General features: G+C 48.9%; 1 protein-coding gene across 12 annotated transcripts in view; it reads left to right on the forward strand.

Moving 5' to 3' along the window:
• Positions 1-26,824, forward strand: part of LOC135550502 (RNA-binding protein Musashi homolog 2-like) — a 352,748-nt gene that overhangs the window by 91,060 nt on the left and 234,864 nt on the right. The gene's annotated exons all lie outside the window — the stretch shown is intronic.

A 26,824-nucleotide genomic window follows, 5' to 3' on the forward strand; every position in this document is an offset into this window, starting at 1 on the left:
GCCGATGACTGAGGTGGTATACTCCTCAATGCCATTGGATGAGTCCCGGGAACATTTTCCAGTCTGTGCTAGCAAAACAGTCCTGTAGCGTAGCATCTGTGTCATCTGACCACTTCCGTATTGAGCGAGTCACTGGTACTTCCTGCTTTAGTTTTTGCTTGGAAACAGAAGGATATAATTATGGTCAGATTTGCCAAATGGAGGGTGAGGGAAAGCTTTGTATGCATCTCTGTGTGTGGAGTAAAGCTGGTCTAGAGTTTTTTTCCTCTGGCTGCACGTGTGACATGCTTGTAGAAATGAGGTAAAACCCATTTACGTTTGCCTGCGGTAAAGTCCCCGGCCACTAGGGGTGAATTTGGAGAGGCAGTTTTTTTTCCTGTGAGCACGGAACAGTTTTTAGCGGAGTGGTTGGAAAGGACATGGATCACCGGAGCGGTGCGCAAGAGCACAGGATTTCCAACCGCTCAACTCCGCTCACATGCTCTGGCTGGGGCCCAATGTAACCCAGGGGCTTGACTGGGGCTAGATAGGGCACAGTGTTTGGCTGGTGTGATGGCCCGTCACTGAATATCGTGACTGAACCTGGACGCACTGAGTGTATCAGATACATTGGAAGGCAGTGCCGCCAGCCAATGGAATGCTGCATGGTCATACATACTGACGCACAGACGTGCAAGCATACATACACACAGACAAACGCGCACGCACACACACACAGCCGAGATAAGGCTGGTAAGACCTGGAGGAAGTATAGGCTCCTGTATAGAGGATGTTTACCCGCTACCCACAGCCCAGGTGTGTCTGCTTCCTGTTGGCTGCAGGACAGGAGACGGGGTTCCTGGCTGTGATACACCAGACAGGGATGCAACCCCTGCAGCTATTACAGTAAGATCCTTTTTGAGATACAGTACTGAATCAGCTTCTTTGCAGAAAGGGTTAAAGCATCAGAAAATCACAAGATAACCTCAACATGAAAATGGCCACCTCAAGTGTTTGCATTTCTCTCAGTGCCCATCCTATTTTCTGGTTGGAATGGCCAAACCAGATGAATTATGCTAAATAACCCCCCGTTTTTCCTCAGCAGGGAGCCAATGATGAAATATTTATTTATTTCCATCAATATATTTATTTTGGGGGCCGTGTCTACAAAGATGGAAAGTGAATTTCAAGTCTGACTTTGATAATGTCATTGGCACAGTGTGCTCTTTATACTAAACATAAAAGGAGCCTGAAGGAATGCGGGTTCAGACTCCCATGCATTAATGCAAAATATAATATTTATTGTTAGCTGCCCGGCCTGGGCCCTGAGAGCACGTCGGCTCTGACACCGCCTGACAATGTGTCAGAGAAACGCATTGCAGTCACAACATCCTTTTTCCCCTCTTTCCATCCCTCTCTCCGTCCCTCCTTCAGTATCTTTCCATCCCTCTCTCGGTTCATATTGGGACATGGTCTGGGGCTAGTCATGCAACTTCTGGAGTGCCCTCTTCAGTATGATATGAAGGGAGGGAGGGAGGGAGAAAGAGAGAGACCGGCAGAAAGAGAGAGTGAGAGAGACAAATAGAGGCAGACAGGGATGTGAGGCGTTGCGGCAGGGATGCTCATGTGTGCAGTTCTGGCTTTTATGCACTGCCTGCCCTTTTTAGTGATCTCCTCCATCAGCAAGCAGCCTTGTCTCTCCCCTCCAGGAGAGAGGAAACCAGCGACCTAACTGGAGCTAACTGAAGGGCTTTGGCAGTGCTAGTACAGTGTGTGTACTGTACTGGAGCCAGGGTGCAGTGTATGGCTTTTGGCCCCTCCAGGTCTCCACTTCCCTCAGGTAAAGATTGGTCACCGCTTCTCTCACTCTCTGATATGGCTCCCATTGGTCTGACTTTAGAGAAAGAGAAATGTCAGTGCCTTTCACAAATAGTAATTACTCTTTGACATTATGTCATGCAAATATATGGATGCTTACAGAAATACAGATGTGAGGGTGGCCATGGGGTTACAGAAATACAGATGTGAGGGTGGCCATGGGGTTACAGAAATACAGATGTGAGGGTGGCCATGGGGTTACAGAAATACAGATGTGAGGGTGGCCATGGGGTTACAGAAATACAGATGTGAGGGTGGCCATGGGGTTACAGAAATACAGATGTGAGGGTGGCCATGGGGTTACAGAAATACAGATGTGAGGGTGGCCATGGGGTTACAGAAATACAGATGTGAGGGTGGCCATGGGGTTACAGAAACAGATGTGAGGGTGGCCATGGGGTTACAGAAATACAGATGTGAGGGTGGCCATGGGGTTACAGAAATACAGATGTGAGGGTGGCCATGGGGTTACAGAAATACAGATGTGAGGGTGGCCATGGGGTTACAGAAATACAGATGTGAGGGTGGCCATGGGGTTACAGAAATACAGATGTGAGGGTGGCCATGGGGTTACAGAAATATTCATTTGGATGTTTCATGCTCAGAGAAGAGCATGATTAATGTAATTGTATTAGGTAAAATACAGTTATTTTGACATAAATGTCAAATAGCCCTTGTCAGTTAACTGGATGGCAAAAGGTTTGTAGTGTAAGGGATTATCATTGTCATTTTTTAAATAGAACAAAAAGGAATCCGTTTGGTGAATAAGAGCCTGATTTAAATTGTTTGTGTTTAAAAAAAAATCCATATCAGTTGACTGAGAACATATTCTCATTTACAGTAACGACCTTGGGAATAGTTACAGGGGAGAGGAAGCCAATTGGAAGCTGGGGAGATTAAGTGTCCATGATGGTATGAGGGGCCAGATTAGGAATTTAGCCAAGACATTGGGGTTGACACCCCTACCGTAACGATAAGTGCCATGGGATATTTAGTGACCACAGAGAGTCAGGACACCCGTTTCACATCCCATCCGAAAGACGACATCTTACACAGGTCAATGTAGACCAGAGCAAAGAGTACATCCTGCTGGCCCTCCATCACCACTTCCAGCAGAATCTGATCTCCCATCCAGGACCAACCCTGCTTAGCTTCAGAGGCAAGCCAGCAGTGGGATGCAGGGTGGTATGCTGCTGGCAGTAGGGAGTTACGCTTTTGGCTCTGGAGGGAGGTAGGCAGCACTGCACAGCACTGTATGGCTGTATGGGCGATCTGCCGTGACCTCATTTAATCTGATTTGCATGCTAGGGAGAATTAGGTAATTGGCATTTATGCAGAACAAAAGAGGATCTGCTCATGGAAAAAATGGGTTTTCATGTTGAACTGAATGCACTCCGTGTCTGAGCTGGTTTCCACCTGCACCCTTGTGTGAGCTTCCTTAACGAGGCACACTGACTGTCTGACTGACTGTCGGCAGGACGGTTGAGCTGATCTGGGTTTGTGTACACATGTAGGGTAATTCTCCTCAGTCCGTGGGTGTGTGATGAGTTGGCCTATGCTGCGCTCTCTCTCTCTCTCTGCCACTGACTAGGGGATACAACGTTGGAAGCTCCTCAAATAATTCAACCAAATATTGCACCCGTGACACTTAAAATCTCCATTTCCAACTTATTCACCCCAGGTAAAATTCTAAAGAGCAGTAATCCAAGACTGAGAGAGAGGAGAGAGGGGCCAGGCTGCTCTGTAATGGCATCTATTAGCCATGTTGGTTTATGCCACAGGGAGGTGGTAGAAGGGGTTGCAGGCGCAGGCTCACTCTACAGCCGCACTCCAAATGGGTTTGAACAAGCGTTATCAGAGAACAGCAGTGCTACGCACTGTTGACACTGTAAACCTAGTGATTCACGTGACACCCTCACTTTATTAATTAAAGGGCTAAAACCGAGCGTTCTGTTTGACTTTCAGTCTTTTTTCAGCGTTCAATTGATGTATTTTTTCTTTTCTTTCTGACGATATCACTGAGGGACAGATGTTAAATGAGCTCGGGAACATTTGCAGAGTTTGTGGTTGGTTTGTTGGAGCAGAGCTGGGGATGTGATTGAACTAACTACCCCAGCCCTGCATGGCCCTTTGTAGTGCAGCAAGAGCTAACAAGGAAATCTCTAAACCCAACGTTAATGATATCTACCCACTACTCGTTACTTATTACTTATTAATAGCTGCAACATGTTATCCATACGTATGTTAGGATGCATGCATTTCCATTGAAACGATGGCCAATGTATGCTATGGCTTGGATGCTACTCGTCTTATTCTGAAACCTTCATTTCCAATAAGAGAATTAGCTAGCTCCCGGTATTATTTCCCCCTTCTTCAGTGAAGACCTTTGACCTGCTTTGGTCAAGTCTAGAGGTTCAGAAAGGGCTAGAGGGTAGGAGGCTGGCTGTAAAGCTGTGAGCTAGTGTTTAGAAGTCCTGCTCTTTGGAAGGCAGTGCAGGCTGGGCTCCCAGCAAGAGCGAGGTTAGCCAGTTTGTTCTGCTCACCACACAGTGAACAGGTTTCATTGGCACCCCGGTTGAGGTAACTGATGGCCGGAGCAGTGGGGGTCAGGCCTGTTACTAAGCACTAGGTGGAGAGTAAATTACAGTTCAGGGAGTGTGGGGGGCCTGCTGGTGCGGTCAGGGGGCTGGTTTGTGGATAACCCATTTGACCACAGTGGAGCACTGCTCCGTCTCCACCTCGGCCACACTAATGCTGGAAGCTCACTGCTCTCACTAGTGGTATTTTTCACATGCCATTTTATTGCTTTATAAACTATAAAACATTTGTATTGGTTTATCTTTCTCTACTCCTCTAAACTGATGTTGATATACCATACAGGTCATGATTATATTTCTGAAAGGAAATACTGTTAAAGTATCGTAATATTGCATGTAACTTTACTGAATATTTTTTTAATAATGTTCTTCCTCTGAGGGAAAAATGACAGCACAAATTAAGTGAATAAAGAAACACACCGTAGAAAGAGAGGATAGGAGGCTTGTGTTTGTTTTTGCCGGTGCTCAGGGGCAGAGATGGGAGATTTGGGGGTGTGAAGTGGATTGGCAAGGAGCGAGGCAGTCAGGGCCTATTTTCACTGCAGCTGAGGCTTCAACTAGCCACAAGCTGTTTTTCTCATTGCAAAGATGAGAGAACAAAATATCCTCTATTGCACAAAAGCCCGATTTTGTTTCTCACCCCCCACTGCCATCACCACCACCACTCCCATCACCTCCTGTCAGAAGTGGTTCAGCACATCGAGAACAACACAAAGCCTTGTGGCTTTATATAGCCATGAAGATTCTATTGAATTTTCTAAGGTCGGAATAATGGTAGCGTATTACCTCACTAATGGGGTATTCTGTGTGTATGGGCTATTGAGCTGAATAGAATGAGATACCTTTGAAAGACTGTTTGTCTCTGTATCATCCCAGCCCATCAATGTTGTGTTTACCTACACTGCCTTCAGAAAGTATTCATACCCCTTGACTTTTTCAACATTGTGTCTGTTACAGCCTGAATTACAACAAACAAATGTCACTGGCCTGACACAATACCTCATTGTGTCAAATTATGTTTTGAGGCATTCGTAAAAATGAAAAGCTGAAATGTTTTGAGTCAGTAAGTATTCAAACCCTTTGTTATGGCAAGCCTAAATAAGTTCAGGAGTAAACATTTGCATAAAAAGTCACAATAAGAATAGCAGACATTGAATATTCCTTTGAGCATGGTGATGTTATTAAGTACACTTTGGATGGTCACTACAAAAATACAGGCGACCTTCCTAACTCAGTTGTTTGAGAGGAAGGGATTTCACCATGAGGCCAATGGTGACTTTGAAACAGTTACAGAGTTTAATGGCTGTGATAGGAGAAAACTGAGGATGAATCAACAACATTGTAGTTACTCCACAATATTAACCTGTACAGAATTTAAAAAAGTCTGTACAGAATAAAAAATATTGCAAAAGATGCATCCTATCTGCAACAAGGCACGAAAGTAATATTGAAAACAACTGTGGGAAAGCAATTCACTTTTTGCCCAGAATACAATGTGTTATGTTTGGGTCAAATCCAATACAACACATTACTGAATACAGCTCTCTTTCAAGCGTAGTGGTGGCTGCATCATCTTATGGGTATGCTTGTCATCGTTAAGGACTGGGAGTTTGTCAGGTTAAAAAAAGAAATGGATGCTGGGAGATGAATTCACCTTTCAGCAGGACAATAACCTAAAACTCATGGTCAGATCTACGCTGGAGTTACTTACCAAGAAGTCAGTGAATATTCTTGAGTGACCAAGTTAGAATATGGACTACTTTAAAATCCATGGTAAGACCTGAAAATGGTTGTCTAGCAATGACCAACAACTGATTTGACAGAGCTTGAATCTTAAAAAAAAGAAGGCTATCAACTCCTGAGATCATGGGTCTTCCAAATGGACAATCACCCCAAGCATACTTCCAAAGTTGTGGCAAAATGGCTTAAGGACAACAAAGTCAAGGTATTGGACTGGCCATCACGAAGCCCTGACCTCAATCCTATAGAACATTTGTGGGCAGAACTGAAAAAGCTTGTGTGAGCAAGGAGGCCTACAAACCTGTCTCAGTTACACCAGCTCTGTCAGGAGGAATGACCCGAAATTCCCCCAACATATTGAAGGAAGCTTATGGAAGGCTACCTGAAACGTTTGACCCAAGTCAAACAATTTAAAGGCCATGCTACCAAATACTAATTGAGTGTATGTACATTTCTGACCCACTGGGAATGTGATGAAAGAAATAAAAGCTGAAAGAAATAATTCTCTCTACTGTTATTCTGACATTTCACAATATTAAATTAAAGTGGTGATCCTAACTGACTTAAGGCAGGGAATTTTACTAGGATTAAAGTCTGTTTAAATGTATTTGGCTAAAGTGTATGTCAACTTCCACTGTACCTACTGGAGAACTCTTCTTTGTCTACACCCATTCTGCATCGTTCACACCCTCGTAAGCTTTGCCCCACCCATATCTTTAGGAATTCACATGAGGCTATGTACTAAACAACCAAAGATTTCAAGACTAAAGGCTGGTTTATACTACGGTGTGTGCCGGAGTGTGAATTTGTGCATTTTTTTGAATTTTTTTTATTCGGATCCCCATTAGCTAACACTGTAATGTTAGCTAATCTTCCTGGGTTCCTGGTGTTCCTAATCTCAGAGGGTTGTTAGATTGTCCATTCGTAAATACAGAGCGATTCGCAATCGGAGCGTTCAGAGCACACACTGGCCGCTCTGGCTGAGGAGTACGGTTGATCAGATCATTCTGACCGAACAACATCAAACACCCAAGCTAACTGGCTTTCTTTGACTAGCTTGCTGGCTACTTCCAGACACAAATGAGAGAACAATTACTGACCATTTTACTCGCCCTAGCAGAACTGGTTAGGCTGTTTTTATGTTATCCAGAGCGTTGGTGACTGCAACTGTGCTGCTGGCAACAATTTAATTACTTTTTTTTACCAACGTTTACTGACACCGACCATATTCAACGGGTGTTGAGCGTTCGTAAATGTGTTAGTTATTCTGTGCTCTGGCACACTCAGATGAGAGTGTTATGAAATCGGAGTAGGTAGCCAGAGTGAATTTACCAGCTATGTCTATCAACAGTTGTTGCAGTGACATCATATACATTCTATTGAAATAGTTACTTGCATAGTGGAGTCTTTTGTTTTAGGCATGTAGCTAGCTAACTCTTAATGTTACTTCCATGCATGCATCTGCAGGTAGCTAACCAACCAGGTTCAATGTTAGCTAGCTAACATTGGCTATAACTAGCAATTCAAATAGCTCTGAGATACAAATAATATTACTACACAGATCAAACATGGATGCTATGGTTGCCGTTAGTTTGAAGATGTAATCCGGAGACACCCTCTGTGTGTTCTCTTTTCGACTCCATCTGCATATTTGCAATCAAATACCAGAATTTTCTCCATCTCCTTAGCTATCATACTCTAATTCCACTGATTCCAAAACTCAGTCCTCCAGAAAGTGGAGAGCAACACGTATGTAGTTCTACTACGTGATATCTTTCAAAACAGCCACATTAGAAAGGATTACCTACACGTACTGACCAGCTCATGTTATAGATACATGGTCAATCCGAACTCATCTCTCGTCATGTCCAGCCCACTCATTATCTCAGCCAATCATGGCTATCTTGAAGGTTTCTTTCTTTTTTTGTGGCTAAACCAACTAGGCTCCTAATTGAACATTTTTTTTTTCATATTTACAGATGGCATATACATGGAGTTATTATGGAAAATGAAAGTTCACATGTTCCAGAAGGAATTTCTTACATTCAAATGGCGTTCCTGTGAAGTAGTGACACGTGACATACGCCTCGTTTCCTGAAACGAGTCACAAATACACAACATACACATTCCCATGGTAAAATATGCATTGATAAAACACCACCCACCAAATTTAGCCTCGTTTTAAAGGAAAATTCCTCCGTTGTCTGCTTTCCTTGAGTAGCATTCAGGCAGCGAAACCAGTTGTGTCCACAACATAAATAATCAGCATCAGTCTTCAAGCAGTATACCTGCTGCTGCTTAACGACTGTGTCGCTGGACAAGTGACTGTGTGTCCTAGTTATGAGCTAGCTCTGTGGTCAGAATTGCCTTTGAGCCATGACTGAGCATTGAGAATGAGGCCATTCAATTATCTGTGGCGTGCTCTAGCTGCGGTGGCTGAGCTCTACTGAGCATGGTAAGAGCTGAGAATTATTCCACTCTGTTCTGGAAGGCCCTGTGAAGCATGACCAAAAACTGGAGGGTTTTATATGCTCTCCCAATCCTCCTCTCTGAAAGGATGAGACCTTTTTTTGTCCTTTTTAAGCCGCACGCGTGCGAGCACACACACACACATGTACTCTAAGTGATGAACGTTAATCATATCAATTAAGTGGACCGCAAACCTCGTCTGGGGTTACTTTAACACCGCACAGTGTTAGAGCTGCAGTGATAGAAGTGTGGAACAATAACGAGATAAGACTCAGGAGGACTGGGGATTGTTAATGTAAAATATTACTGCTGTAAAAACAGCCAGACTGTTCCCGTAATGGAGGGGAAGAGATTCCTACTGTAAAAAAAATATTTATCTTGTTCTTCCAAATGGTTAGTTACATAAAAGTCAACAGTTCTTTATGATGGCCTTTAAATTGAAGGTGAGAGTGGGATAAGTTGCGACATTTTTTACATTTAGCATCACTACGTCAAAGGAAATATAGTATTCTTTCTAGCAAAGATATCTACATATATTTCAGAATGTTGTGTATCTCTAGAAATAATCAGAATTCATAACAGTTTTGAAAACATAGCTTGTTCAAAAATATTTGAGCTGCCTTGGGGTAAGTGGGTGTTGGTAAGTTAAACTCATGGAATGGGGGTGTGGTATATTATATATTTACATTTAAATGTTTAGTCAACGCTCTTATCCAGTGCGACTTACAGGAGCAATTAGGGTTAAGTGCGTTGCTCACGATCACATCGACAGATTTTTCACCAAGTCGGTTCGGGATTTAAACCAGTGACATTTTGGTTACTGGTCCAACGCTCTTAACCACTAGGCTACTTGCCACCCTAGATTGAGATATAGATCTCTCTGTTCAATATCACTTACCCTTCCATTTGTTGACCCAGTTGTCTGGGACAGGAATGTTGTTACAATATGCCAATTCGTAGGCAATTTCTCTGCATTTGAGGCTACTAAGCCCATGAAACTTGTCCGCAAGATTTAGCAAGCTCAGACTCCATGTCATCAGATAAGACCTTGTGTGTCTCTGCTACTCTATCATAGCCTCTCTTTCACACAGGAAAATGTACCTCTTCAGTGTCGTTCAGTAAATTCTTTCATCCCTTGCTGCTACTTGAATGGACTTCAGGGAGGTTGGGGTGGTGGTGGTTGGAGTTGTCAACAAAACAACATGACAGAATTATGATGCCAAGTTTTCAAACTACCGGTAGTTTCTTTGAGAAGATATATAAAGCTATCTGTGCATTTGAACAACACCATAAATACACCTATTTCACTGAATGAACACTGCTGCACATGCTGCCACTGTTTTGAACAGATTCGATGATACTATTTAGAATGAGCAGCCAGCTCACAAACAAACGAACAAAGCATGCATGCAGATGCATTAAGTGAAAATACATGATCTAGCTAAGGATATCTAACATAACGTCACAAAGCATGATGCGCTAGCCAGTTAACGTTGATTCTGAAATAACTTCATATTCCCGAGTTAGACTTGAAATTGGCATGGGCGCTAACAAGCTACAGTAGCAAGCTACCAGCTAAAGTAGCTATAGGTAGCTAGCTGCTTATCAAAGGTAGATAACTGGTTCTTTTGACCCAGGCATCTACCAAACTATTTCTGTGTTTCTCAAAATGACTGTAGCTGGCTAATTAATATGATCATGTTTTGTGATACACCAGGTTTTGTGCTGTTCCCCTGTCACCTACAGTAGAACCTGCGTCCTACCAGATCTGCGCTGAACAACATGGGGGGGCCTCCCTACCACTGAGGAAGTACAGTTCCCGCTCAGCCCAGTCAAAACTGTTCGCTGCTCTGGCCCCCCAATGGTGGAACAAACTCCCTCACGACAGGACAGCGGACAATCACACACACAATTGGCCATGCTTTTTGTCCTACCAGATCTGCGCTGAGAAGGTTCTAGCTAGTGTATCCCTCTGTCCTTCAACTCATGTTGGATGTTGATGTCTGGTTTATCAGGTCCCAGGCTCCCATGACTGTTATGATTATTTATTTACAAGTTAATTACAATGAGCTTTTTGCTATAGCGCCATTTGTACATGATAGAGCAGATCTAGTCTCACTTGTGGAAGTAGGCCGTTTGGCGCGAGAGACTCATTGAGACGGAGAGCAGACCTAGAAGTTCTGACTGCGCGCACATTTGAATGCCCCAGGACTGTCCATTTACTTTGTGCTGTTTATGCTATGAAATCCTGAAATTTCATTGGGCAGTTCACCTTCATCTGTTGCTGCTTGCAGATTCACTGAGGGGCAGAGTAATAAGTAACTTGTTTTGAACAATATATTTTTTAACAGGAAAATGTACCCATTTACTGCATTTTTGTGAGCATATAAAACCTAATCCATAAATTATAAAAGATCTAGATTTTTTTGTACCTTGACCAATCACAAGTGGGGTGCCACCCCTACCGCCCTAATGGGCGGGCCGCCACTGTTCACTTGTCTCACTTCCTTGACTGCTCTCTCAAGAACCTCAAGGGGGCTAGACCCCTGCTTGTTTTTCATTTGTATACATGGGGCATGATGATGTCTGCTCTGTAACAATAAAAATGCACATTGAGTTCATATTCACTCTTGATCAAATAGGGGCTTAGGTGGTAGGCGTGACAGGGGTGTGACATTTTACACCCTTTTTCTCCCCAATTTCGATCTTGTCTTATTGCTGCAACTCCCGAACGGGCTCGGGAGGCGAAGGTCGAGTCATGTGTCCTCTGAAACATGACCCACCAAACCGTGCTTCTTAACACCGGCCCGCTTAACCTGGAAGCCAGCCGCTCCAATGTGTTGGAGGAAACACCGTTCAACCGGCGACCAGGGATCAGCCTGTAGCCGCCTGGCCTGCCACAAGGAGTCGCTAGAGCGCGATGAGCCAAGTAAAGCCCCCCGGGGGACTCCCGATCATGGCTGGTTGTGATGCAGCACGTAATCGAACCTGGGTCTGTAGTGATGCCTATAGCACTGCGATGCAGTTCCTTAGACCGCACTCGGGAAGCCCTATATGTTAGAATTTTAAATCCAATTTCCTGCAATTCTACACATTTTTCCATGGAGCTGAGAGACATTTTTGTCGTTTTAAAGCAAATTTACTGAAATTCTACACATTTTACCATGCAGCTGAGAGAAAATGTTACAATTTTAAATCACATTTCCTACTATTCTAGGCTACCCGAAAAAAAATGCTTACAGTAGCTGCTCCGCCCAACAATTTCAATGGCAGAAAAACCCTGGATATGCATGACACATTGCAAAAAACATTAATCATCATTTGTATGGGTTATGGTGGCCATTGGCTCAACTTACCCCAAGGCAAACATTTTGGCTATATTAGCCCATATAGCTACAAGGATGCCCTTTCATGCTACATTTAGGACATCATAATGTATGTTATAGAGACCCCAACTGATATATAAAACTATCTATATTGGTTTAGATACAGTACAAGCATCATGAAACCTATAACACAATAGATTAATTTGACTTTGTGAAAATTATTTTTTGGACCTAACTTGCTTACCACTTTTTCTATGAGGTTTCTTCCTAAATATTAAAAAAACTTAATGAAATAAGGACCTCTTCCTAAATATTTGTTCAAATAATAAATGTTATGTATGGTTTCCTCGAAACAAGAGTGGCTCAACTTTTCACTTTAGCTCAACCTAACCACTCCCCCCTAGACACTAACATTACCCCTCTTTTCTCTGTGTTCCTTCAGTGCTTTTCTCTGTCGTTTTTATCATTGTCTCTTTTTTATATAAGTATAAGACGAAAGTAATGTTCAGACCTAGGATCAGTGTGACCTCAGATATACCTGGGTCAAGCGGTTTGGAGTATGTGAAGTGGAAACGCTGCAAAGGACCCCCTTAGACATTACCTTAGCAAGCCACATATTGATGCTAGTGAGGAAGAATGAACAGGGTAGGGTGGAGGAAGAGAGAGGAGGGGAGAGGGAGAGAGCGAGAGTATGGAAAATAGAGAGGGAATGGGAAAGAGAGTGAGAGGGGCGAGAGAGAGAGAGAGTTGGAGAAGTGGAAGCTGTTTTCCTGTCTCTTCTTCTCTCTTGTTCCTCTGCTCTGCTCCTGCTGTTGCCATAGTGTTGTTGCTCATCTGTCCCTGGCCCCCAGAGGCAGAGCAGCTGCAGTACTTCTTGCTACACTGCACAGCTCCATCCTGGGCTGTGGGGGGGGTGGGGGGGGGTTGTCACAAGAACCATTGTCGTAATTGGAAGTTAATCCCCTGGTTGTTGTTTTTTTCCCCCTACTCCTTAGCAACAGTGGTAAGGCAAGAAGGTTTTTTCTGAAGTAAATGTTCTGTCGTATCAATGTCATATGGGGGACACATGAGAGAACATTATCCTACAGCAGTTGTGAGAAGTGAAGTAGTCAGAAAGTGACACTACTGGGTGGGAGTTGCTTTGCTGTTGCAGCGGCGTTTATATTGCAGATCCATAGGCAGCAGAAGAGATGGCTTATGTTGTTGCACTGACTAATCGTTCCATGTTTAAATGTCTGTTTATGACGAAGACTATTAACTCACCCAGCCATTATGGTTTTAAGTCACAAATGATTTACAGTCAAATCAGGTCAGAGTGTTTTTTATCAAAACCATTCTTGCTTACAGAATAGAGCCTATTTCTCTGAAATGTTGTTTCGTTTTTTCTGAAATTGTCAAAGCACAAATGAGCACAAATCATATCGCTTGATTTATTACAGGCTCCTTTCCTCCCTTCCTCACACAAGGGTAGAAGTGGTGTGTGGCTCAGGACCTCTGTTCTCCAGCCTATAAGGCAGCTTGTTAAAGAGAGTCTGGATCTGGCCTAGGTGGCCCGCTCTCCAGGCCACCCTCAGGATGGCGCTGGGCCAAGGGCTGACAGGGGCTGGGGGTTGGGGCAGATTGACAGGCAGTTTACAGTGAGGGATGGAGGTCCAGTGAAACAAAATACCAATTAATGTAGGGGTCAGTCAGAGAGCTGACAACCCCTGATCCTGCCTATCTCACTCTCTACCTCTGCAGGGTGTTGTTTCATGCTGGTGCAGTTAGAGAAGGGCACTGGCACTCTATGTAGTATTGTATCACTGGCCCTGGAACATGGCCCACATCTGGGTGGAGACAAGGGGCAGTAGGGGCCTCTGTCTGGGGAACCTGCCCTGCCTGGCTAGGGGCTACTCAGCGCGTACTGTTGCACATCACTAAGCATTCTTTACTGTGTGTCCTGATGGTGTTTCTGTTAATATCTGTACACTTCGCAACATGATGCCTAGGTCTAAACGTAATCGTCAATCAGGCTAAACAGGCAGTGTAATGGCTATAACCTGCTATAGCCTGCAGGGGCTGCAGTGCTCTGCTGTAGCTTTGTCTTAAGTCAGGTGGCGTCACTCCTACGCAATGCAGCAAAGCTCTTTTACGTACGATAATGCTGCTGTGGTGCTTGAGTCCTCAGGGGCCGTTTGCACCAGCTGGTTGTAAGTGGGTTGTAACTGTACGTCCGACGTAAAAATGAGTTTGACACGGCAGGGCCAGGGAGGGAAAGGGGTCCAGGACACTGTCGCCGACATGAATTTGACACGGCAGGGCCAGGGAGGGAAAGCGGTCCAGGACACTGTCGCCGACATGGGGTTTGACACGGCAGGGCCAGGGAGGGAAAGGGGTCCAGGACACTGTCGCCGACATGGGGTTTGACACGGCAGGGCCAGGGAGGGAAAGCGGTCCAGGACACTGTCGCCGACATGGGGTTTGACACGGCAGGGCCAGGGAGGGAAAGGGGTCCAGGACACTGTCGCTGACATGGGGTTTGTCACGGGGTCTGACACGGGGTCTGACGTGGGGTCTGACAGGGGTCTGACGTGGGGTCTGACATGGAGTCTGAGATTCGGTCTGACAGGGGGTCTGACATGGGGTCTGAGATTCGGTCTGATGTGGAGTCTGACAGGGGGTCTGACATGGAGTCTGAGATTCGGTCTGACATGGAGTTTGAGATTCGGTCTGGCATGGGGTCTGACATGGGGTCTGTCGTGGGACTGACATTCGGTCTGACATGGGGTCAGTCGTGGGGTCTAACATGGGGTCTGACGTGGGGTCTGACATGGGGTCTGACAGGGGGTCTGTGACGTGGGGTCTGACGTGGGGTTTGACTGAGGTTTGATGTGGGACTGACATTCGGTCTGACGTGGGGTCTGTCGTGGGGTCTGACGTGGGGTCTGACTAGGGGTCTAACATGGGGTCTGGAGTGTGCGATCTCTCTTAGCCTACCTACTGTCCAAGTCCCTTAGTCTGTCATGCTTCTCAGTAGCCTGGTTCCAGTCTGTTTCAGCTAACAATACACTCCTTGTACTACATGTCACGTGTGAAATTGTCACAATGTCTTTAGCATATGTCATGGGGTACAAGGACTGGAATGTTAGCTAAATAGACTGGCAACAAGGTTAGTTTCTCAGGCCAGCCAGTTTAGAATATTTGTTTTAAGTGCATCATTAAAAGATTAATTCAAAATTACAAATAATAATCAGACTGTTCTCTCTGTACTCTGAAGACACATGACATGCTGTGTTACCTAACAGGCATAGCCAGTAAAGGAAGTCAGGGTGCAGAGATACCCAGTCTCTTTAGTATACGGCTCCGAGCCTCATTGTCTAGGTAATTTGTTAAATGGTTATAACTCCCCTTGCTCAAGTACTCAAGATATGTCCGTAAGCAAGAATCTCATTAGCATAACATTCATATTTCAGAACAGCTCTTAAGAGTCATTCTGGATTTGGCCGCTTCGTCTTACTTGCCTGTTATTGGGATGCTAATGTTTTACTAATCACACAGGGGCTCATTGGAATGCAGTGAGAATGTTCTGGTTGAGTATGAGCCCATGCATCTCCAGGGTCCTATCATCAGCCATAAGCTGCTCCTATCCATCTTCATAACTGTACAGGCAGAGTGTGAAGTACAGCTAATCCGTCAGATTAAAAGGAGACCTGGGCCATACCTCACCATGTTTACTACACAACGTTACATTTTCAGAAAGCGCCATCTACACACAGCGGCCTCTCTCAAGCACTAAATCACAGTGTCACCCTCAGCCTCCACACCGCTCTCCCTCCCTGAGACTCTCATCACTTTCCCTGTGTGAACAACAACAACAGCTCACATCATTAGCCCCCCACCCGCTTATTCAAAAGCACATTTTGGAACAGCCAAAATGCTGAATGACTTGGTAGAGCAGCAGCATTGCAGTTTGATCCAGTAGGTGGCTGGCCTGAAGCTTTGGCATCAGATTGCTGATTGCACCGGGGCTTGAAAAGGTCTTTACTAGTTGGATCCAGGCCTTTCATTAGCCTGCACCCTGCGCTTAACAGCCTCTCTCTCTCGTCCCAGCCTATCTGTGGCAGCACTTGTTTGCTGTCCTTGTGCAAATGGCTGGTGTAATCCCGGGCTTGAGTTCTTGGGCCTGTCAGTCCGCATTTGCGCTAAGCATCTATCCCTCTCTCATCTCCTCAGCCCTAATTGTATCGTAATTATCAAATTAGTCATCTATTTATGCACACTAGAGCTGAGATTGGACCAGTTCTAAAAAGGTCAGGAGGAGAGAGGAGAAGCTTGGCCCAATGCTCCCTCTTTATCCTGACCTCTCTCCTAGCTACAGAACACTAGCACAGGACAATTCACGCAATTCACACTTACTGCTTCTTGTCCCATTTCTCAATCTTTCTGTCGTTCATTCACTTTCTCTCTCTCTCTCTCTCTCTCTTCCTTTCATAATGCACTCACACATTAAACAAAGCTTTTATTGATATAGCGGCAGTAGTACATATTCTGCACGAATTCGTTGTCAAACAGAACAGATGTCATATTTATCTGGGCTGGCCATGGTGTAACAGAGTTTTGAGTGTTTATGTGTCCCCAGGGCTGAGGGCTTTGATCAGGTCTACACTGCTCTGACAGATGCTCTCTGTGCTCTCACCCGCTCGCTCATCAACAAGGCCAGTCGACGTCTCTCCCCATGCCAGTAATCTCCCTGTTACCATTAGATGAATCGGAGCTAAAAACAACTAACTGCTACGGGGGGCCTTTCTATTTTATGTGTTCCGCTATCTCTTATCATGAGAAATGCCACACAACTTCCTGGGATGATTTCTCCCCCTCCCGGTGGCTGTGAGCCACTGGACTATGAGGAGGGGACCATACCCTGTAATCAGAGCTGGCTATGTGATCTTAGACACCGGGGTGAGAGGTGGCTGGAGTGGGAGTGGGGATGGGGAGTCTAAGCACTCATCGGGGGGGGTCTCCTATAGTGGGTTGTTGCTGGCGGTGTAATCAGCTAGCTTTGGAAATAATCATGGCTGGTACACAAGACTGTCTGTGATTAAGGATTGGGGGGGGGGTGGCTTTCTTATCAAGCAAGGGCTTTAGCCTGGATTGCTTGTTGTCAGACAAGGGTCCTTATTTTAGAAAAGAGTCAAAGTTACCTGGCTAAAAAATCAGTTGTCAACAAATGCTGTTTCAGTTAATCAGGAGCAAGGCAGTATCAAGTGGTGCTGTTGATGCTAAGCCTGGGTCCTAAGGGTTTGATGGAGAGGATGGAGCGGAGAGTGAGGGGCTCCCTCCCCATCTTTAACCCCTCACTGTCAGACCTCCTCTGAGCTTTGCTGCTACTGCAGCTGTGCTCTGGACCAAGACTGCAATGAGAAACCTCTGGCGTTTATAGTCTACTTCGATCTTATTGCATCTTAGCCTATGCCGCTCTGTCATTGCTCATCCATTTATATTTATATATTCTTATTCCATTCCATTCCTTATTCCATTAGGTATTTGTTGTGGAATTGTTAGATATTACTTGTTAGATATTGCTGCACTGTCGGAACTACAAGCACAAGCATTTCGCTACACTTGCAATAACATCTGCTAACCATTTGTATGTGACCAATAAAATTTGATTTGATTTGGATTTGATACAGGGCATCTTAGATGAATATTTGAGTGTCCATTTTTCAGATAAGGAAATTGTGGTGACAAATGAGACTTGCCTTTGTTGTGGTGCCTTGGTGTATCCAGTTGATTGGGGAAGCGGAGGGTTAAACCCTGGCCATGGTAGAGAGGTATTTACCCATCACACTGCCCTGTGTAGTTGACTGAAGTAGATTGGTATATAGACTCGTGGGAACACGGGGCTCTGGGAGAACAAAACACTACAGGGCCTCCCTGGTCGGTGGGAAGCTGGGGCGGACTAGCCTACAGGGAGGATGGGCTCACCTCCTCTCCTACAGGGCCTCCCTGGTCGGTGGGAAGCTGGGGCGGACTAGCCTACTGGGAGGATGGACTCACCTCCTCTTCTACAGGGCCTCCTGGTCGGTGGGAAGCTGGGGCGGACTAGCCTACTGGGAGGATGGGCTCACCTCCTCTCCTACAGGGCCTCCTGGTCGGTGGGAAGCTGGGGCGGACTAGCCTACTGGGGAGGATGGGCTCACCTCCTCTCCTACAGGGCCTCCCTGGTCGGTGGGAAGCTGGGGCGGACTAGCCTACTGGGAGGATGGGCTCACCTCCTCTCCTACAGGGCCTCCCTGGTCGGTGGGAAGCTGGGGCGGACTAGCCTACTGGGAGGATGGGCTCACCTCCTCTTCTACAGGGCCTCCTGGTCGGTGGGAAGCTGGGGCGGACTAGCCTACTGGGAGGATGGGCTCACCTCCTCTCCTACAGGGCCTCCCTGGTCGGTGGGAAGCTGGGGCGGACTAGCCTACTGGGAGGATGGGCTCACCTCCTCTCCTACAGGGCCTCCCTGGTCGGTGGGAAGCTGGGGCGGACTAGCCTACAGGGAGGATGGGCTCACCTCCTCTCCTACAGGGGATTTGTCTCAACATCATAACTGAACTTCCAGGTTCAGGTTTGTGCTGTCATTCTGGTTTTCCAACAGGGCCTCCCTGGTCGGTGGGAATGCTATTGTCACTAGCCCTGGGAGGATGGGCTCACCTCCTCTCCTACAGGGCCTCCCTGGTAGTGGGAAGCTGGGCGGAAATTACAGGGAACATATTTTTCACTACAGGGCAAACCACTATTTGGGGAGCCTAACTGGGAGGATGGGCTCACCTCCTCCAACAGGGCCTAATGTTGGGGGTGGGAATTGCTCTGGCGGACTGCCTACTGGGATGATGGGCTCACCTCCCTCTTATAGGGCAGTCCTGGCTGGTGGGAAGCTGGGGCGGACTAGCCTACTGGGAGGATGGACTCACCTCCTCCTACAGGGCCTCCCTGGTCGGTGGGAAGCTGCAGGCGGACTAGCCTCCTGGGAGGATGGGCCCCTCCTACAGGGCCTCCTGGTCGGTGGGAAGCTGGGGCAGACTAGCCTACTGGGAGGATGCTCACCTCCTCTCCTACAGGGCCTCCTGGTCGGTGGGAAGCTGGGGCGGACTAGCCTACTGGGAGGATGGGCTCTCTCCTACATGGCCTCCCTTTCTTACTGGGAGGATGGGCTCACCCCTCCTACAGGGCCTCCCTGGTCGGTGGGAAGCTGGGGCGGACTAGCCTACAGGGAGGATGGGCTCACCTCCTCTCCTACAGGGCCTCCCTGGCCCTTTCGGTGGGAAGCTGGGGCGGACTAGCCTGGGACAGGGCCTCCCTGGTCGGTGGGAAGCTGGGGTGGACTAGCCTACTGGGAGGATGGGCTCACCTCCTCTCCTACAGGGCCTCCCTGGTCTGGGAAGCTGGGCCGGACTTTCCCCGTTACTGGGAGGATGGGCCTCCCTCCTACAGGGCCTCCCTGGTCGGTGGGAAGCTGGGCGGACTAGCCTACTGGGAGGATGGGCTCACCTCCTCTCCTACAGGGCCTCCCTGGTCGGTGGGAAGCAGCCGGACTAGCCTACTGGGAGGATGGGCTCACCTCTTTCCCAGGGCACAGCCGCCCCTTTCCTCGGTGGGGCTCCCTGGGGTGGGAAGCAGCGGCCCCTTTCCCCAGGGAGGATGGGCTCACCTCCTCTCCTACAGGGCCTCCCTGGTCGGTGGGAAGCTGGGGCGGACTAGCCTACAGGGAGGATGGGCTCACCTCCTCTCCTACAGGGGATTTGTCTCAACATCATAACTGAACTTCCAGGTTCAGGTTTGTGCTGTCATTCTGGTTTTCCACTGTCGTACACTATATTTATCTTAATGATAATGTTTTTATATTGTCACATACCGGATAGGTGCAGTGAAATATGTTGTTTTGCAGGTCAGCCATAGTAGTACGTCACCCCTGGAGCAAATTACGGAAACATATTTTTCACCTTGTCGACTCGGGTATTCAAACCACTATTTGGTTACTGGCCCAAAGCTCTTTCCCCTTAGGCCATCTGCCGACCCACTTTTTAAACAGCCGCCCTTTCCATTACACAGCCGCCCCTTTCACACAGCCGCCCCTTTTCCACAGCGCCCCTTTCCCCCTTTCCCCGTTACACAGCGCCCTTTTGAAACACAGGTCAGCCCTAGCCGCCCTCAAATTTCCCCTTTGAACAGCATATTTTTCCATATTAACAGCCGTCCCCGTTAAACAGCCGCCCCTTTCCCCGTTACACAGCCGCCCCTTTCCCCGTTACACAGCCGTTACACAGCCGCTATCTGCAGACCCCTTTCCCCCTTACACAGCCGCCCCTTTTGCCGTTACACAGCCGTCCCTTTCCCCGTTACACAGCCGCCCCTTTCCCCCTTACACAGCCGTCCCTTTCCCCGTTACACAGCCGCCCCTTTCCCCCTTACACAGCCGCCCCTTTCCCCTTAAACAGCCGTCCCTTTCCCCCTTACACAGCCGCCCCTTTCCCCTTAAACAGCCGCCCCTTTCCCCTTACACAGCCGCCCCTTTCCCCTTACACAGCCGCCCCTTTCCCCCTTACACAGCCGCCCTTTCCCCTTAAACAGCCGCCCCTTTTCCCCTTACACAGCCGCCCCTTTCCCCTTACACAGCCGCCCCTTTCCCCCTTAGCCTGTCCTTTCCCCACAGCCGTCCCTTTCCCCCTTACACAGCCGTCCCTTTCCCCTTACACAGCGTCTTTCCCCCTTTCCCCTTTACATACAGCCGCCCCTTTCCCCCTTAAACAGCCGCCCTTTCCCCGTTACACAGCCGCCCTTTTCCCATATTACACAGCCGCCCCTTTCCCCCGTTACACAGCCGCCCTTTCCCCGTTACACAGCCGCCCCTTTCCCCGTTACACAGCCGCCCCTTTCCCCGTTACACAGCCGCCCCTTTCCCCGTTACACAGCCGCCCCTTTCCCCCTTACACAGCCGCCCCTTTCCCCCTTACACAGCCGCCCCTTTCCCCCTTACACAGCCGCCCCTTTCCCCCTTACACAGCCGCCCCTTTCCCCCTTACACAGCCGCCCCTTTCCCCGTTACACAGCCGCCCCTTTCCCCGTTACACAGCCGCCCCTTTCCCCGTTACACAGCCGCCCCTTTCCCCTTTACACAGCCGCCCCTTTCCCCCTTACACAGCCGCCCCTTTCCCCCTTACACAGCCGCCCCTTTCCCCCTTACACAGCCGCCCCTTTCCCCTTACACAGCCGCCCTTTCCCCTTACACAGCCGCCCTTTCCCCTTACACAGCCGCCCCTTTCCCCCTTACACAGCCGCCCTTTCCCCGTTACACAGCCGCCCCTTTCCCCCTTACACAGCCGCCCCTTTCCCCTTACACCCGCCCCTTTTACACAGCCGCCCCTTTCCCCCTTACACAGCCGCCCCTTTCCCCTTACACAGCCGCCCCTTTCCCGTTACACAGCCGCCCCTTTCCCCCTTAAACAGCCGCCCCTTTCCCCCTTACACAGCCGCCCCTTTCCCCGTTACACAGCCGCCCCTTTCCCCGTTACACAGCCGCCCCTTTCCCCGTTACACAGCCGCCCCTTTCCCCCTTACACAGCCGCCCCTTTCCCCCGTTACACAGCCGCACAGCCCCCTTTCCCCGTTACACAGCCGCCCCTTTCCCCGTTACACAGCCAGCCCCTTTCCCCCTTACACAGCCGCCCCTTTCCCCCTTACACAGCCGCCCCTTTCCCCGTTACACAGCCGTCCCTTTCCCCGTTACACAGCCGCCCCTTTCCCCGTTACACAGCCGCCCCTTTTCCCCTTAAACAGCCGCCCCTTTCCCCCTTAAACAGCCGCCCCTTTCCCCCTTACACAGCCGCCCCTTTCCCCGTTACACAGCCGCCCCTTTCCCCGTTACACAGCCGCCCCTTTCCCCGTTACACAGCCGCCCCTTTCCCCGTTACACAGCCGCCCCTTTCCCCCTTAAACAGCCGTCCCTTTCCCCGTTACACAGCCGCCCTTTCCCCTTAAACAGCCGCCCCTTTCCCCGTTACACAGCCGTCCCTTTCCCCGTTACACAGCCGCCCCTTTCCCCTTACACAGCCGCCCCTTTCCCCTTACACAGCCGCCCCTTTCCCCCTTACACAGCCGCCCCTTTCCCCTTAAACAGCCGCCCCTTTCCCCGTTACACAGCCCCTTTCCCCCTTAAACAGCCCCCTTTCCCCGTTACACAGCCGCCCCTTTCCCCGTTACACAGCACAGCCCCTTTCCCCTTACACAGCCGCCCCTTTCCCCGTTACACAGCCGCCCTTTTCCCCTTACACAGCCGTCCCTTTCCCCCTTACACAGCCGCCCCTTTCCCCTTACACAGCCGCCCTTTTCCCCGTTACACAGCCGCCCCTTTCCCACAGCCGCCCCTTTCCCCCTTACACAGCCGCCCCTTTCCCCCTTACACAGCCGCCCCTTTCCCCTTACACAGCCGCCCCTTTCCCCTTACACAGCCGCCCCTTTCCCCTTACACAGCCCCCTTACACAGCCGCCCCTTTCCCCTTACACAGCCGCCCCTTTCCCCCTTACACAGCCAGCACAGCCGCCCTTTCCCCTTACACAGCCCCCTTTCCCCCTTACACAGCCGTCCCTTTCCTTTACACAGCCCCCTTACACAGCCGCCCCTTTCCCCTTACACAGCCGCCCCTTTCCCCCTTTCCCCTTACACAGCCGCCCCTTTCCCCTTACACAGCCGCCCCTTTCCCCCTTACACAGCCGTCCCTTTCCCCCTTACACAGCCGTCCCTTTCCCCCTTACACAGCCGTCCCTTTCCCCCTTACACAGCCGTCCCTTTCCCCCTTACACAGCCGTCCCTTTCCCCCTTACACAGCCGCCCCTTTCCCCCTTACACAGCCGCCCTTTCCCCGTTACACAGCCGCCCCTTTCCCCGTTACACAGCCGCCCCTTTCCCCGTTACACAGCCGCCCCTTTCCCCGTTACACAGCCGCCCCTTTCCCCCTTACACAGCCGCCCCTTTCCCCCCCGCCCCTTTACACAGCCGCCCCCTTTCCCGTTACACAGCCGCCCCTTTCGCCGTTACACAGCCGCCCCTTTCCCCCTTACACAGCCGCCCCTTTCCCCTTACACAGCCGCCCCTTTCCCCCTTCCCCAGCCGCCCCTTTCCCCTTACACAGCCGCCCCTTTCCCCCTTACACAGCCGCCCCTTTCCCAGTTACACAGCCGCCCCTTTCACCGTTACACAGCCGCCCCTTTCCCCGTTACACAGCCGCCCCTTTCCCCGTTACACAGCCGCCCCTTTCCCCGTTACACAGCCGCCCCTTTCCCCCTTACACAGCCGCCCCTTTCCCCCTTACACGCCCCTTTCCCCTTACACAGCCGCCCCTTTCCCCCTTACACAGCCGCCCCTTTCCCCCTTACACAGCCGCCCCTTTCCCCCTTACACAGCCGCCCCTTTCCCCCTTACACAGCCGTCCCTTTCCCCCTTACACAGCCGCCCCTTTCCCCTTACACAGCCGCCCCTTTCCCCCTTACACAGCCGCCCCTTTCCCCCTTACACAGCCGCCCCTTTCCCCCTTACACAGCCGCCCCTTTCCCCTTTCCCCCTTACACAGCCGCCCCTTTCCCCCTTACACAGCCGCCCCTTTCCCCGTTACACAGCCGCCCCTTTCGCCGTTACACAGCCGCCCCTTTCCCCGTTACACAGCCGCCCCTTTCCCCCTTACACAGCCGCCCCTTTCCCCCTTACACAGCCGCCCCTTTCCCCGTTACACAGCCGCCCCTTTCCCCGTTACACAGCCGCCCCTTTCCCCGTTACACAGCCGCCCCTTTCCCCGTTACACAGCCGCCCCTTTCCCCGTTACACAGCCGCCCCTTTCCCCGTTACACAGCCGCCCCTTTCCCCGTTACACAGCCGCCCCTTTCCCCCTTAAACAGCCGCCCCTTTCCCCGTTACACAGCCGCCCCTTTCCCCCTTAAACAGCCGCCCCTTTCCCCGTTACACAGCCGCCCCTTTCCCCCTTACACAGCCGCCCCTTTCGCTGTTAAAACACATTATTAAAAGGAGCCGCAATTCCCTCCATCACCTCCACCTCTCAATCCCTGCGCTGACTGGATGGGAGAAGGCAAGGAAGTGTGTATGCGCGCACACACACACACACACACACACACACACTGGAGAGTTGCCCTCCCACCAATCAGTTCATATCTCATCTGAGTTCTCTGCTGCTTTTTAGATTAGGAATAGTCCTTTTGAAATGAGCTAATCACACAATATATCATAGCTGGTAATGCATTCAGAGACAGCGTGGATGATTGCAGGGGTAAGTGTGTCCTTGGAGGCTGCAGTCAGTGTCCCCAGCCTGGCCTGATGCATGTTGAGTTGAGGGGGAAGTTAAGGTTGCAGCTCCCCTCTGTCCTCTATTTCTGTGGACTGACTGCAGGGTGTGCTGGACATATTGACAGTGATCCCTATGGACAGGGAACTCATCCCTAGGTCCTGCTAGTCTCCCAGAAAACAGTCTCACAACACTTTGTTTTACTCTATGCAGATTTATTCTGCTCTACAAGCCGTCAGAGTTGTTGTATTTTTACAACTGGCCTGTTTGTTCTGACTGGAACACACACACACACACACACACACACACACACAGCCCCCCTCCTCCTTCGTCACTCAGTGGAAACACCAAACACTCTGCAGCCATTTCCCTAGAGAGGAGAAAGAAGCGAGAGAGGCCTGTTGTCTGTTGTCACCATGGAGAGAGAAATAGGGAAAGTAATTGCGTTGTTCCAGGGCTCTAGAAATCCCATCAGCCTTTGGGCAGCCCTGTCAGAAAGTATAAAGACAGCGCTAAAAACTTAACTGGCTACAGACAGGCTGGGGGAGCACCCTCGCTGAAAATGACTTACAATGGCCGGGCAAGACAGTCAGATTATCTATCAAGGGAAGCAGGTGAAACAGCTGTAAAAGATATAGGAGGGCTAGCAGAGATGAACACTGGCTTGTGTTTCTATTACCAAGATTGCCAGTGATAAAAGTGAGTGATGTTGATAAATACCCACACAGCCTTTTATCACCAGCTGCCGTGGCTGTGGTTGCTGGCGACGACGGCGGGGCTGATAACCCTGGAGGCTCAGGGCCTGGGGAGGAGGGGGAACGAGATAGGGGGGAGGATACAGCTGCATTACCCCAGCCTGGGCTACGGCACAACAGCCCGCCGCCACAATTTGCATGGTGACCGGGTGTCACACAAATGGGATGAGTTCCATGCTAATGGCCCGGAAGCAGAATCACATTAGTGCAAATGCAGGGTGTTCTCAGACCAGGCCTGGTTGGAGTTGGATATGTTACAGTTGCATAAGGGACAATTTTTACATTTTAGCATTTATTTTTTAATTTAACCTTTATTTCACTCGTGCGGCACGTCAGTTATTTAAGAACAAATTCTTAATTACAATGAAGGCCTACCCCGGCCAAACCCTAACCCGGACGACCCTGGGCATATTGTGCGCCGCCTTATGGTACTCCCATTCACGGCCGGTTGTGACACAACCTGGAATCGAACCAGGGTATGTAGTGACACCTCTAGCACAGAGATGCAGTGCCTTAGATCGCTGTGCCACTCGGGAGCCCCTAACCTTATTCCTAACCTTTACCTAATTATCCTAACCTGCCACGTTAATTATCTTAACCTGTTGTGTAAATTCTCCTAATCTCCTAACCTGTTACGAAAAGTCACTTCTGCTAGTCAAAACCAGCAGGCCTGTCCTGAGAACTGCGGCCCGGGAGGAGAAAAGAGAGTGCTGGGGTGTGTGCGTGTGTGTATGTATATGTATGCGTGTGTGCACTCGTGCATACATGAATGTGTGGAACTACCATGTTAAGGAGTGCCATCATTTCTCTGGACATTTCAGTAACAGCTTGTGAGTAATAATGAGGTTGGAGTCGTTCGTTATCTCAGAAGGAACAGTGTTCTAACACTGTTTATCTTATTGTGACAATTTCCTATTTCCACCAGAACTCCTTGTGTTTTTTAAATGCTCTGTGCACACTCTGCTGCAGATGCACTTAGCTGTGCCAGGTTGCCCTTTCTGATGGCTTGGGTAATAATCCTTAATATTTCTGCTACTTTGGCATTAATTGAGGCTTTAATGCACTCTGATTCCTTCCTCCAGCACAAGCTAATTGTGTTTTGAAAAAGAATAAATGCTGTATTTCTTTGTGACTGTCTTAAGTGTTGAGTGTTTTGGATCAAATGTAAAGTACCGTAATGTTTTGTGGAGCAAAAACAAACATGTCAGTGGCGTTTAAAACGATGAAATGGAGGCTTTAATTGTGCCACACTCTGTTTTGCCCCGTTGAAATGAAATATGTTTTGATTAGAGATAGCAGTGTTAGTTAAAGTAAAGTGCAATCTGAAATGACATTGTTAGATGTATAATAAAACATTTCTCTTTGACAGATTCTCACCACAGGCTGCAGCACTGTTATGAGTTGTTGCCTGTTTTTGAGGTTAGAGAGTGCCTTTAGGGGCTGCTTTTAGAGTTTGCATCAACATTACATCTGAAAGACCATGCCAAATAAGTATTATATTTTCTCTCATAGCAGGCAAGGGAAAAGGGTCCCTCTCATACACTTTTGGACAACAAAAAAACTGCTATCTAGAACCCATAAGGGTTCTTTGTTTGTCCTCTCTATTACGGACCCCTTTTTGGTTCCAGGTAAAAACCCTTTTGGGTTCCATGTAAAACCCTTTCCACAGAGGATTCTACATGGAACCCAAAAGGGTTCCTCTATGGGGACAGCCATAGCCTTGTGGAACCCTTTTTCCTAAGAGTGTACACAATGCCTTCCACAAA

The sequence above is a fragment of the Oncorhynchus masou genome, chromosome 12 (assembly GCF_036934945.1).
Source record: "Oncorhynchus masou masou isolate Uvic2021 chromosome 12, UVic_Omas_1.1, whole genome shotgun sequence".
Classification (NCBI taxonomy): domain Eukaryota; kingdom Metazoa; phylum Chordata; class Actinopteri; order Salmoniformes; family Salmonidae; genus Oncorhynchus; species Oncorhynchus masou.